At 38.4% G+C, this 14,779-nt stretch overlaps 1 long non-coding RNA gene across 1 annotated transcript in view; it reads right to left on the bottom strand.

The window, feature by feature from the left end:
• The window catches only part of LOC307023940, a 61,479-nt gene continuing 46,700 nt past the window's right edge, over positions 1 to 14,779 (bottom strand). Inside the window, exons 4-5 of the long non-coding RNA XR_013803798.1 lie at positions 9,677 to 9,756; positions 1 to 1,902 (exon numbers count right to left, since the gene is read on the bottom strand). This is a non-coding gene — a long non-coding RNA (uncharacterized lncRNA). The remainder of the gene's footprint in view (positions 1,903 to 9,676; positions 9,757 to 14,779) is intronic.

Genomic DNA, 14,779 nt, shown 5'->3' with positions numbered 1-14,779 from the left:
CATTCAATAGAATTGCTCACTATGGAGAAACTGTGATAAGTCAACACAACAGAAAACAAGCCACAGTGGTCTCTTACTCTTTGATTTGGGCAGGAGGGAGGGGGCATTTCATATCTTTGCCTCAACGTGTGTTGTACACAAAGCTGTTCTATTTCTGCCGCAGAGGGCTGAGCTCTTATATGGCTGGTGGTTGCTGATAAATGATTAGTAAAATTCCTTTTGAAGAAGAACATGTTATACAAAGAGGCAATGCATTTAAAGTGAACGTTTTATCTTCTCTCATTGCAAGACTCTAATAACAAATGAGGTCCACTCCCAAAGGGGCATTTATCCATTCCAGCTGGTTTATAGCAACATTATTTACACGCTTTCTTTTATAGAATTTGTTACATATAAAAGCAAAAATATTAAATATATAGAAGGACAGTTAAGAGAGGGCTAATTCAAGGCCATGCTAATTCAATATAATGGTTTATAAAGGGTTTTTCCTTGGTGCATAATACACCCAACCACCAAGTTAAATGTGGCCAGTAGTTTTACACAATGCTGCTGAAAGACAGACAAACAAACCAACAAACAAACCAAAAACTCAATGTCCTTGGCGGTTGAAAAAGAGAGAATATTGCCATGCTATATCTTTCTACGCCCTTACTGCTCTAGAAAGGCAAAGTAAAAGCTTTTTTTTGTTGTTGCCGTGCACATGGATGTCTTGGTCAGGGCAGATTCAGGTGTGCATACTTTTAAACAAGGAACAGAGAAGGCTTACTGTATATTATCATTAACAGCAGGGCAAACAGCACATACCACACAGGACAACAACCGCTGGCCTCAGAGCAGCGGCCCCTGCAGCTACAAAAACATCTGCGTGGCACTACAGTATGCAGAACAGGTGGTAAGGCCGAGACCCTTCATTAATGCCTGGTGACGGATGAGCAGCAGTAATGGACTTACTGTAGAGCGCTCCTCTTCTCAAGACTCACAATGATTATTTAGACATACTGTAAACACTTAGGGAGATGTTGGATTAAATAGCTGCTAGGTTCATTCGGGGTTCAACAAAAAAAAAAGAATAGAAAGAATAATTCAACTATAATAAAGGAAATCTACCTGTTTGTATTGTACTGTATGTATGTCAACACAGCCTGACCGCACTGTTCTACATTTGACATTACATAGACTTTTATCCTAACTGAATTACAACTTTCCCACCCATGCATTCATACTCATCTGGAGCAATTTGTGGTTTAGTTTCTTGCTCAAAGACGCAAAAGAAGCAAGTTATCAAAGCAAAATGGCTAACTCACTCTACCACCTGAGCTACAGCTGCCTCTACTCTGCTTTCTCCTCTTTCGCCCACCTTGATACTTTGTGCGGCTAAGAGGCCCCTTCGCAGGGGGAGGAAGCCCCTCTCTTTACTTTTCCAAGGGCAGGAGTTGAACACAGTAGTTTCTTGTATGTAGCATTTGGGACTCTGGTACAGTTGATCTGAAGAGATAAAAGTTTTTCACTCAACTTATTAAGGTTAGTTTGAAATGCACTGCACTGTATTGGCAAATTCTGTTCTTTTGGAATTTCAGATAGGATTAATTGTGACATTAATAAATGCAGTTCATTCAGAAAGGTATGGTTAAACCCCATAATGCAATATCCACAAAAAGTGCCAGTGAGCACCCACAGGCAAGGGGGGCCTCTCGCATGCCTTGTAAATGACCGCTTGCTCTCTGTTAGTTCCCATGTTCCCCCTTGACTTTTCTCTTTCACAGATGCTGCTAATCAAATCTCTGGCCGACTGACGTGTAACCCAGCGGCCGATAATCCGATGGCAGCAGCTTGGAGTGGAGGGAGCAGCGACTGTGGCGCGGGGGCCCCTCCAGCTGGGTCACGTAGCTGATAGCTGTTTGGCTAAAAGGAAGATAACACAACAAGTCAATTATTTACTGACCTAAAACCTTTACTGTTGTAGTTTCACATCTGCAAAGGGGCTGGTCCAACAGATGATTAATGCTCTCTAATTTACAGGGAAGTTAGGTGTTGGATAGAATGACTATAATAAGGGGTAATCTTGGACTATCGTACTGTATTTACACAAAATCAGTACATCTAGGAGCATAATTAGGGCAGATGAGGTGCAATATTAGTATAAACTGGGGCTTGAGGATAATTCATTACACACTTTTATGGTCTTTCGATGTAACAAGAACATTGTAAGTGAAATTCAACAGAAAATCTGATGTGAAATATTCCATATATTGAGTAAAACATATTTAAAGATCACAATTTTATTGTTACATTTCCACTCAGTTTATTGTGATTAGGAAAACTATGTATTTATAACTTACCAAAAACCATGCAGTATCTCGATACATACTATACATTGACCAATTATGGATAGATTTGGTGCATTTCGCCCAGCCCTAGTATAAAGCCTATATCATTTTGTATTTAGTGCAAAGATTTTGTTGTTTTCAAACTCTCCTCGATATTATTTAATATTATATTATAAACAGTATATATGGGCATCATATGGTCTGGTTTCTGGATTAAAACAAGTTACCAATAAAACAACTAATACAACTTTGTATATGCTTTGCTCTATACACCTTTAACACAATTCTGACATTTTGATAATGGTCATGTTTGTTACATCTCTTTTATAATCAACTAAATTAGCATTAGGTTTCAGTTTTAGGGAAGCACACAGCTGAGTTCAAACCAGAAAATACAAAGACTGATGCACTTTTGTTCCTGTTTTACTGCTGATTTGAAGCTAGTATTTTTAATTTGGCTTGATGGAAACAAAGGGAAAACACATTATGTGTGCCAACTGACTCCCCTTGTTAGACTCCTCAGTGGGAGAAACCAAAGAACACTCGGTAAAGGCGGAATTGCACCTTATAAAAGAGATAATTCACATGTTTGTGTTTTGACGTCAAACTTACTGGAGTAAACACCCAGTGCGAGACCCGCAGCACAACTACAGCCCCTAAAACTCCCAGTTTAAGTGCAAACTTTAAATACAAGAGATATCTCCAACCTTCAATTTAGCTTTGCAAGTAAAAAGCCAAATGGCCTCTGGTTTTTCAAAGTCAGTCATTTAAAATACAGAAACAGCTCTGAAAGAGTGAACAAATCCCGGTGCTATATACAACACAGTACGATCAGCCCAGACAACATGCTAACAATTTACCAGAGAGACCACCATAAAATAAAATATAACGGAAAGGAAACGTGTAAAACCTGCAGCTGTACAGTAAACACTAAACACTTTCACACATGTGTTTACTTGGTAATCACTGTAAGGAATTTGGGAACATTAAAACACATACATGTCTTTTTCAGTCTTTAGTGTGAGCAGAATCTCCTAATGTAGATAATTAGTTTAGTAATGGTTTGTCCCTGTAGAGGTCAGTGTGCTCCAACATACAGCATTAATAACTTTCCCTTTCTTTCCAGCCAAGTACAATGATTCATGCCCAGTCGTCACTGCCACTAACATATATTCTTAACTTCTCCGAGCCTCCCTACGAGACAGCTTGATGATCTGCCCTCCAACAACTTTTATAGTCTAACAGCCCCGCACATGCTCGGATATATTGTGTTGACAGATATATGGGGTACTGCGAGGTGACTGTGATGGGTTACACACGCTTGTAAAAACAGTTTACCATCAGAGAAAAAAAAGAAGAAATATTTGATCTCACTGTAAGACTTATTCCCCCTTATGAGCATGTTTGCGTGAGAGACCGCAATCTGATGTCCCCTAAAATGTTCTGATGTGCTAGGTTTTCACAATGGCAGCGGCTACTTACTCCAATTCTTAATTGTGACTTTTTTGAGAAATTGGTCACGGGTTTCTCTGTTTGGACCATCTGCATAGTTTCTACTATGATTGCTTCCTGATTTTCTATGGCAAGGAAGTGTGAGGAATTACCCCTTCAAAGGGATGTGTGCCCCACCAGCACTAATCCCCAGTTAATGGCCAGTAGAAGCAACAGACCCCTACAGCCTCACATCCTGCGGAGGTTTCATGTACATAATTCCCTGGCCATTAAAAAAAGTGAAATCCAAAATTGGGAAAATACATAAGCAATCATGATTGGAGGAAGGAAAAGAAGGATCAGAATGTGTATCATCTCCTCATAATGATATCTTAGGGATAGTCATAACATCGCCATTATTATCGTAACTAAATACTTATTTCACTATGCTCATATGTCAACAAAGACGCTTAAAAGTGCAGTAGGAATTTTTGTTAACTTTCTCTATGGCAGGGCTGAGGCCATTGGGGTGGTTCGTTCCAGTGACTCTGAAACAAGCACAGCTCTCCCTGGTGGCCTCGAGCTGAACCAACAGAGCGTAATTGGACTCAAAACCCTCCAATTTACAGAATTAAGGATTCGCCAGTCTGTCTTATTCCACTGATTTGGTCTCAGGACAAACACTTTTTTTGTCAAGAAGCTGAAATGTAGGCCACACGTTTGGAATCATTGGTATTAAAGTAGATTATAAAAGGATTCGCCAATAATTGACTGACATTTGCTTTGTAATATTATCGAATTAGTTTCTTTGCAGAAAGGGACCCCCAATTAACGCATAAGCGCTTCAAAGTCAAATATTTACTCTAATACAAGCACAATTAATTGGTGAAACATGGATGTTGTGGCTGCACACATGTAGAACAGATGCCACTGAGCCTTGGGGAAGTGCAAACACTTCACTTTCACGTCGTTGATCTCTCTGGCTGCTTTGCAATGATTTAGCATTTGTTCGAATTATTCAGACATCACAGTTTGTGCCATGTGACCTGTCAGCGCTCGTTACGGTGCGGGTAAGGCTCAAGAAGTGTGACGCTCCGAGGCAACTGTGAGCGTTAAAATCATGGTTAGAAAAACTCAAGTTTCGGACTAGTTTTGTGAAAATTCAAGCTAAGCTGTTAAAAAAGCGGTTGTTAATGTTGTTATAAATACTATGTATCAAAATCAATCTAGGGTTAGACGATATCATTTAAACATCCCCCTTTTTAAATGCTTTCCAATGCATTATTTATTAATTAATGTATATAAATGAAGATTGTGCTGTTGATTTCTTTTTATACTACAGATAGTGATTTCTCTCTGGGGTGGCAAACACTTTGGTTATTTCTGGATTATTTGTGCTGCTCTTCCAATATTTATGCCCTCCGTAATGGATATCAAGAACACTTTCAGCTAATGGTTGAAGATATCTCTACTTGAGCTCAAAGGGGAGACCACCTATTGGTTGAAACGTAAATTGTTGAATCTTTAATCGCCTCACCTTTTGGCTAATTCATAATTTAGTGAACTGGGAGTGAAGCGTTTAGCTTTTCCTGGCTATGGCCCGCTAAGTGAAATGGTGTGGAAAGTGTGAGGTCATTAACCTGCGACAGGTATGTTCTCTCCTAATATTGGGGATAATGTATTCCACCCAAGTGTGACAAAAAGGAGGGAGAACTCGTTGGCAGGTATTCGTTTTTAGAAAACTTCATTTGAGAACATTAGGTTATGAAAAGTTAATATGGTTTTTAATCAGGAGAGATATGCCTTCATATCTGGGCAGATTTCCACTCTGCTGCTTGTCGATGGTAGAGAAAGAGCACGAGATAATTTCCCATCATGCTCCTGTGCAGATCCCACTGTGCTCATATATAGCAATTCTTAACCCAACCATTATTTGTTTATCATTGTCATTCAAATCTTTAGCTAAAGATAAGATTGCATTCAAGCACCGTTGTAAAATGCTTTTCCTTTTAAATTGGTCTGGATTATAAATGAAATGTCCCTTTAATATTAATTTGCACCAATACATGTTGTTTTTGGGGCGGCTACTTTGCTTCTTTTTTGTCTTTCACTGATATCTAATCTTGATAATATGATATGTAATTTAAGTTTTGTTTTGAATGCTCAAAGGATCTTAATATTGGCTTTACATTTCAGTTTGAATATTTCATCTGATTTTGTTGACATTTCACACATGTTTTTGTAAATAACGCTTAAAATCTTTATATTAGATCATTTTATTTCTATTGCCCATTCCTACATGTGTAGTTGAAGTGTGCATACAGTGTCCATGCTGCGATGAAAGAATTTAAATACAATGTTAGTTTAAAAAAGAAGAAAGGACTGTCCCAGAATAGAAATAGGAATTTTCCCTTAACTTTACATGAAAACGATTTGATACACGATACATTCTTGAACATTTGTAGATCAAATGTCCGCTCCATGTTCTTAAAAAAAAATCAAACTATACATTCAAATGCAGTAAGTAAAACAATATGGTGACACCTTTATTGCACAGAATATATTCAATGAGTTAACTCCTATTTTACTTCACTACACTCATTTGTTTAGTTATTCGAATTGTATATTACTCTGCTTTTTAAATGTATTTTGGTTTAAATACAATCATTTAGTTTTGGAAATGTGTGTGACGTGGCTGCTGTAACACCACAACTGCTTTTCTGCTATGTGGCAGATAATGTTATGTTTGCATTACATCATATTGTGTTTTTGCATCTTTCCCTTGACTCAATTCCAGCGTGCATCTCTATACACTTAATGTTTCCTGACGCTCTGTTTGACTTGATGTGGACGACGCTATAACTCCTTGATGTTTTTATCGATCCTTCAGCCTCTGTTGGATTCATTTCTACAAGTCTATACAAATCTGTTTCTGTGCAGCCTATTGTACCAGAGGGGGTTAATGTATTATACAAAGTGTTCAGATCAGGGATTAGATTTCCTCCCAATTCCATCAGTCAATTCTCGGTGCTCTCCAGGGCATTCATCATTTTGACAGTTGCAGATAAGGCAATTATTTTCCTCGAGCAACTACAAAATGTAGACAAGTGCTTCTGTGACAGTGTGTCTGTTTGAGGGGCGAACACAAATATTATTCCACCAGTCACTGATGGCACATATCGCTTGCTACAAAGCAATATCCTTTGTAACACAAAGGAAACAGATGTTATGAGCATTTCTGTGTCCTAATGCACTTCAGCGTTTCATCTTTATACAGTGAGGCTCCGCACTGCGATCCAGTAAGATGTCTTTACACATGGTTTTTTGTTTAGGCCTTATTCCCAGCAGCTGGACAGCATATTTACTCAGTAATATAGGCTGTGATTGTTTTTTATGGAGCTACACTTATGTCCTAATTGTCCTTTAAATACCAATTTGATTTATTTTCATGAATCTTTTCTGAAAATCTGCTTCAGAAAACAATCCCAGATAAATGATTGCATTATGTGCATTATTTCTCATTGTTACATTTAAGAAAAGGGAATATAACATGCAAAAAGAAGATTTGCATACTAACAAGCACAGTGCAATGAAATAGTATGTCCTTAAAACCGTAAGGATATGGAAGGAAATTGCATGTAATGTAATTATAATATTTTGTGCATGATATTCAAATAAAAGCACACAATGTCCACCCTACTGTTCTGGGATCTGTTCCCCCAGCATGAGTGTACACGTTTAAGCTGTATCACCTCAGCTGAGAGAGCTGCATGGCTGCCTGTGATCTCCTCTGTGAGCCCCTGGGGGGCAGCAGAAGACCTTCATTTCTACCCCGGTGCTGCTGCTGCTTACGGCTGACTTACACCGCTGTCACCTACTGAAGACGCTCCAGCCAGCACACGATTCAGCCTACTGATACATCCTTTGAAAACAACAAATAAAGTTTGCTTGAAAGGTTTTATGAAACTCCTTTCCTCCTTGTTCTGCCCGTTTGTCTTTGTCAGATGTGGTAAAAAAAAATACAAGCAAAGTCACACCTTACTAAGGTAAGAAATGGCAAAAGACTGTTTCATTACATTATTTAGAAGTATATCTTTATACTCAAAATCTGATCTATTAATTTTTGATGTATTTATTTAAACCTGATAGGAGCAAAAGAAGAGATCACTGTGAGATTGCCAAGCATATGTGTCTGTTGGTATTCACTGTGCAGACAGACATTAATGTGCGTGATCTTTAGATGTCAGACACTAAATAAAAACATCTCAATGCATCATGACTCTATAACAATTAAGAGGTATATATTAGATTTATAAAAAAACAATCAAATCCTTTTTTAAATGTACTAATCTGTTAACCAAACAAATATGTAAGGGAATCAAAACAAAGCAACACAGTTCTTAAGTGCGCCCTTGGTGGATTATGCTCCTTATATGCCATAATACCTTTCAGATGAGTATTCTAAGCGTCAGATTTTGAGTGGAAGGCGTTGTGGTCTGAACCTGAGTTAATAAATGTGGGAGAGCGGAGGCAGGGCAGGAGGATGACGTTAGGCTGAGCTCAGGTCTGTCATCGGATCAAAGTGGGAACTTGTTCTCCCATCGCTGTCAGCACGTTTTAATGACTGTCGGTCGAGCCAAGCTGTACCTCCCTAAAACTTTCCCATACCTAGAGTCTGATAGATTCGCGGCTTAATCATTAACTTGCACTTAATTTGTCTGGAGCAACATTAAGCTCAAATTACAAGGGGATTTTGGCAGAGGTTGATTTATACAGAAGTTGACATGTTTGTCCCTGTGAATAAAGGAAATCATGTTCTAAAAATCACCGGGTATTTACAGAAAATAAATAATTGAAAAGAAAATGCAATTTCATAAGATTTTCCATTGATCTGCAATGAAATAGCTCGTGTAAACCAAATCTGCTAAATAAGGACGAGTTGAAAACAAACCCCCACTAATTCTTACGACGTGGCCATCTTATTTATCACTAGACTTAAAAAAGCCCAAAAATCGACGTTTAAGACTAAAGGAGGATGTTCATGTATAAATAAAGATTGTAAGTAAAGAAAACCCCAACATTTGAAAGTGAGCCAACCATGTTTGGATAATTGTTAATAAATATAACTAGGGGGTCCGTCTCTTCAACACCATGGGCTACACTACATCCAGTAGTATGATACACTAACAGTGTTATCTTTTACACTCATTGCAATGTATAGTTTGAATACTTCATCGGCATAAAGAAAAGCAGAAATTATTTCTTTTAATTACTTCCTAAACAAAAAGCCAAAAGACATCTCCCTTTCTCAAAACAAATATACCATTAATGCACTTTCCTGCATTACCTTCTTTGACTATACTTGATTTATTTTCTATATTGTGGTATATATAAGTACATTAACACCGCATTTTTTGGTGCAGAAATATAAAGAGACGTAGTTCAATTATGGCAAAAATTATTCAAACAACCAAAAACAGTGTCATCTGTGGACTGACAAAGGTTTCATGAGTCCGTCTGAGCTGAGCTGCTGTGACAATAAATCAAACCCAGAAAGAAGGCCGAGGCCTTTATGGGGTGTGCCACCCATATATTGACTGCACATCATAGCAGCCCTCCTGTTGTAGGTTGGATTATAAATCCCATTTCAAAAAGATATATGGGACTTCTGATGCGTCAGACCTGGCTTTTCTTCAGCCTAACCATAACTTTGATTTTTTTCTCCACATTACCACTTTCATTATTCCCAAAAACGCTTTCAAAGTCAATTCTAAAGTCACAGAAAAGTGCTTTACATATACGGTAATTACACTTTTGATTTAATGTGTTCATAAAGAGGTTATAACAATACTATTTAGACGAGTACAGTGTTAGTTGATGGTAGACCTTTAAAATCTGTGTACTTTAAATGAGCTTACCCCTTTTTTCTGAAAGTGTCCGGCCCGCCTGTACGTCTGACTGGACGCACGGTGCATGTAATGAGTGAGATGGCCGGCGTCTATACGGTTGAAAAGTTGTTTCAAGAGAGAGAGAGAGAAAAAAAGAAGATCAGCCAACAGAGGATGAGAGGGGAATCCAAGCTGAACCGGGATCAGCCCCTTCAAACTGTCCCAAACCCGACCTCAGTCCCAGCAGAGACTCTCATCCCTTCAACTGCCTGAGACGTAGATCTACCAAGTTAAAGTATGTTTTACTGAAGACCGAACGCACCTATATACCAGAGAATTAATAACTGCATTGAAAAATATGACAAGCGCTAAAAGTTGTTGTCAAATGTTATTAAGTACAGATGCTTACTTTGAGTACTGACTCTTTAATCAGATGTTTTTATAGCGAATCCCTTTTAGAAACCAAGTTTCTGCAGCCGCCACAACAAAGAAAGAGTCAGGAACTCAGACTGCCAGAAGAGAAATATGTTTTTTAAATATGCGCTCATATTTGCTACAGTAATAGACATTAAGTATTGCAACTTTAAAACTAAACTGAGCACAAAAGACTAAAGATTCAGGGATTTAATGATCTGAGGAGGTTTACATTTTACAATGTTTTTGTATAATAAGCAGTTCCTATTATCTCTGGATTATGAGCATAAAATAAAATCAGTAAATAAAGTGTAAAGTAGATTTTTCACCACCACAAGTTTATAGCTTGTTGAAAACAGCATTGAGACCTTCAGTAGATGTTCAGTCTAAAGACAGTAAAACAATTATGAATCATTTATATACAATCCAATCCAAAACACTGGTTTTGGTGTCATGTCGCATCAGATTTTAAAAACCGGTATTTCTATCTATAACTTCTCTCCACTAAACTCTTAGGCGGCGGCACACATTTATTCTTTCAGACAGGAATACTTGGTGACACTTAATGCCTCCACATTGTCTTTGCGCCAGGGAAAATATTTACATTTCCACTGCATGGATTTTCCTGAAACTATTACTGTGTCTAGAGTGACTTATGGTAAGTTTAGAGTCTTCGCTTTAGAGCACAAATATACACAAATATATGCAAAGAGAGGTAAACACAAACACATGCATGCCTGCACATAACCATGCACAAACACACACCCAAACACACGTACCATCCTTCAGAGCCATTGATTCGGTTTTGAAAAGTGTGTTTTTACCCTCAGTCTAGATAGTCTTGCCACTGCCCATGCTGTTAGTGCGCCAGGCATTTTCAAACTCTTTACATCCATTACATTCCACTAGGTAAATACCTAATGCTGGAAACATTTGTCAATGTGTCCGCCTGGCTGAACAGAATAGATTATTGAGGGCTGAGTAAAATACACTGCATTTCCAAACAGCACTATGCCTGTGACATATTAAAAACTTCACACAAGACTTGGGCACTTTGCTGCCTGCACCGAGGATATGTAATATTTCAAGGAAATAAAGCTTGCAAACAATAGTAAACATACTTGGTGAAAAATGGGATTGTCAGTATTTCAAATAACACGAGCAGTCGGGCTATTTCTGTCCCTTTGGCAACAATATACAGAAAACACCACTCTTAAACCCCACCCATGTTTACTCTAAATGATAGTCATAGTTTGAAAACCCAATATTTAAATGGCGAGCTGTGTTTACTGCAGTATCTTCACCTGGATGTGATGTGCAGCCATTCATCCTCCTACAGTAAGTATAGTTTATTGTAACTCCAAGACTAAATTAAAAGGGTTACATTTGATCTGTTTGCCATTTATATTCCTTTACATTTTGGTCTATTTATTCATGTCACTTATTTTTTGCTGTTGTAAAGTTCCAGTTTAATCCTCTCTTTAAAATGTTAATCATTTTATATTTACTGTGTATCTTTGATACCTTGACACACTGCCTTTTTAATTACATGTAAATCATTTTTGAAATACTGTGTTGTTGAAGGGTGTACAACCTTGCATTGCATTTTTGAAATTCCCCCAGCATTTTTTACTGACTGTCGAGCATTGGCGGACCGGCCATTGGGACGAATCCCGATGGGCCGGTACTGAAGTGGGCCGGTCGGATAAGTCACTAGCTCCCCTCCCGTTGACAATTTACTAGCGGTATTTACTTGCGGTACCGAAGTGGGCCGGTCGAGAGTCCCTGGCTGATTTGTAGTCCCAGTCCACCTCTTCTGCCGAGTATCTATTGTTAAGAAAAATTACCTAAAACTCTTGATTGTAGCAGACTCTTCCATTAAAACCAGGACAGAGAAACAGTTTGTAGAGGAAAACATTGCATCCCCATCGTCTATTTCAATGGAACCTGTTGCCAAAACATTTTGAGCTCATTACTTAAATTACCACGACATTCAAACATGGCGAACCGACTCATCTTAGAGGCTGAACACACCTAAATAGAAATGGGATAGGACCGATTGGAGTCCCATTAATTGGATTAATGTCCCTCTAAAACGCCTGGTAATGATATGCATGGAGCTGTGGGGAGTCCCTAAGAGGTGAGTTAAGGAAAACAATGTTGACTTTTTTCAACTCAAGTAATTAGAATTAGTTAAACCTAAATATAGAAAAGTGTTCATCAAAGTGAAAAAGAAAAGTAATGTCTCTTGTTGGGCGGAAACACTTAAGTTTTACTGCATAGCAGACAACAGGTCCTGTAATATTCACCACAGATAGTGTGTTCCTAAGAGTACGTTCTTTGTTACATATTGTTTGTGCTTCTCCTCTCAGTTAAAAAGGGATATTTAAAAACATTTTGACAAATAATGGTTTAAAGTTAGCAATTGGCCAAGGAGAAACTGATGTATATTTGGTGCAGGTCGAGGCTAAAAGTATTTTTATAATTGCAAGTTGTTGATTTTCACAACATTGTTTTGTTTTTTCATCATTATGTGCAATTGATGGAGAGAAGATGCGAAGTAAAAAACGTTTCTTTTGCTATAGAAATAACACATTGAGAGGATTGTGAAGCCTTGCTGATATCTTGAAAAAAATGTGTGGAAGAATGAGGAAGTAGTTCTTATTGGTGTGGAACTAAACATATAGAAATCTTAGGTGATATAAAAACGCACCAACACATTTCTTCACGTCAGCATGCCTCTTCTCAATGCCTCTTTGATCTTCAGTAATTGATAGAGAATAGGACTCCTGTGGCAGACCCTCTTCAACAAAGATAAACAATAAAGAGCAGGGACTGAGAGTGGACAGGGGTGATGCCGGGTCTCTTATTTGGGTGCGTTTCCATTCATTCCTTCAATATTCCATTCCTGGTTCTGCTCCATAGGTTTGTCTTTTGTGGAGCGCTGAATGGGAGAGCGCAGGAGCGTCTCTGCTTCCGTTAATTAGAGCTTTTTGCAGCATCCGCTCCTTAAGGAGTCAAAGTTTAAGCGGCGGAGAGAAAAAAAAGAAACCCTCTGTGCTGCTCCAACCTCAGTCCCCCATTGTGGCTTCAAAGACATGAAAAGGTGTAGTTTACCACTGGTTGGGGTGCAGAGGGCTGCAATGTTGGAGGGGCTGGGGCTAGGACAAACACTGAAAAGTAAGAATTGCTTAACTCAAGAGGGTATTATGAATAACTACAGGAATATGTGTTTGTAGTTTTAAAGCCATATAAGGACGCTAGTTGGGTGCCACAGCATGAGTTTAGAGTATTCCTCAAATAGCTATTGTAATAGTAAAGAGCTGCACATCTGATTATGAAGTTCATATGGAGTTTAACACGATGAGACATTCCAAGGACTATTATATGCATACTGATTGTGCAGTTACCCTCACTTTTCTTTACACATGAAATGACCAATTGTTCGTGCAGGCTTAAGTGATGCACGAGGAAAAAGAGAAAAAAAGGTCCTGGGGTCTGTAATGACATGTGGCTATGGGGGTCCTTTTATACCTTGAGATTCCTTTAGCCTCATTAGTTAACACACTTTCTTAGTTTTGAACAATACCTTAGCTTGAGTTCTCCCAGTAGAAATCCCCCCACTCAGTCGATATTTGCAGGGCCTGCAGCAGAGTTTCAGAGAGAGGGCCCTTTCCCCCCCCTGTCCTAACAGCTTTAATACTTGTAATTATCTCTAGCTGGGGGAGGCTGGAAATTGGATTAGGGTGGTGGGTCTCAGTTGAATGAATTACCTCCATCTCCCCACTTGGTGGGCCACACACTGATAAAGTGCGGAAAAACGGATTTGGATTCAGCCTTAGCATTCATGGCTTCCTTGTGGAAAAATGAAATGTTCCAACAGAAGGGGCCAGTGTGCCAGCAGTATCTGTCCACAGCATGTTTCATCTGCTCCTGCTCTTCTGGAAATGCAATTACCTGCGTTATCAGGGCCTAAATGGTGACAGTTTGGCAGGGGAGCAGTTCCACCTGCCAAAGGCATCATCCGACAGTGTTTTTGTCTTATTCAGTATTCTTTCAGTTATAAATTATTCCTCCTTATTTCCACCTGTCAGGAGTAAAACAATCCGTTGACTTGTCTACAAGTTTATTAAGGATATTGATTGGGATAGAAAGTACAATACGATTAAATATACAAACTTAATTTGTTGTATTTTATTATGTTAATATGACCAGTTGTATTCATGTTATTTATCCCTAACACACTTACTGTCACCTTCAGGTTCAATTAAGTCATACACATAGTTAAAACTCTGATATGTTGAAATATGTTATATGGCTGTAATATTATCTACAGAGAAAAGATGTAAAGCTTACAGTAGCAGAACAACAGAGCAACAAAGCAGAGAAAAGACCCCAATAACAAGGTTTCATTATTGATACCTCAGGCTTCACTTGAATCACTGTTCATACAGTAAAGGTTGATACTAAATGATTTAACAACAACAGTTCAGCTGATGTTCTACATGTGTTTTTTCTCTGAACGGAGAGAAGCACAGCTCCTTCAGAAGGTCTATTAAATCAATATTTGGAAAGGCTTGCCACTGTGGAGCTCTCCTCCAAAACATCACAAAATGTGAAGTGAGTAATTAAACTGCTGGATTTTAAATATAAAAACAGCACAGATGTTATTTTCTGTGCCCCGTTTACAGATATTTATGCAAGACAAAATGGTTTGAA

This window comes from Notothenia rossii (assembly GCF_949606895.1).
Source record: "Notothenia rossii genome assembly, chromosome: 11".
Classification (NCBI taxonomy): Eukaryota; Metazoa; Chordata; class Actinopteri; order Perciformes; family Nototheniidae; genus Notothenia; species Notothenia rossii.
Note: the sequence above shows the minus strand (reverse complement) of the source record. Positions and strands in the feature narration are given on the sequence as shown.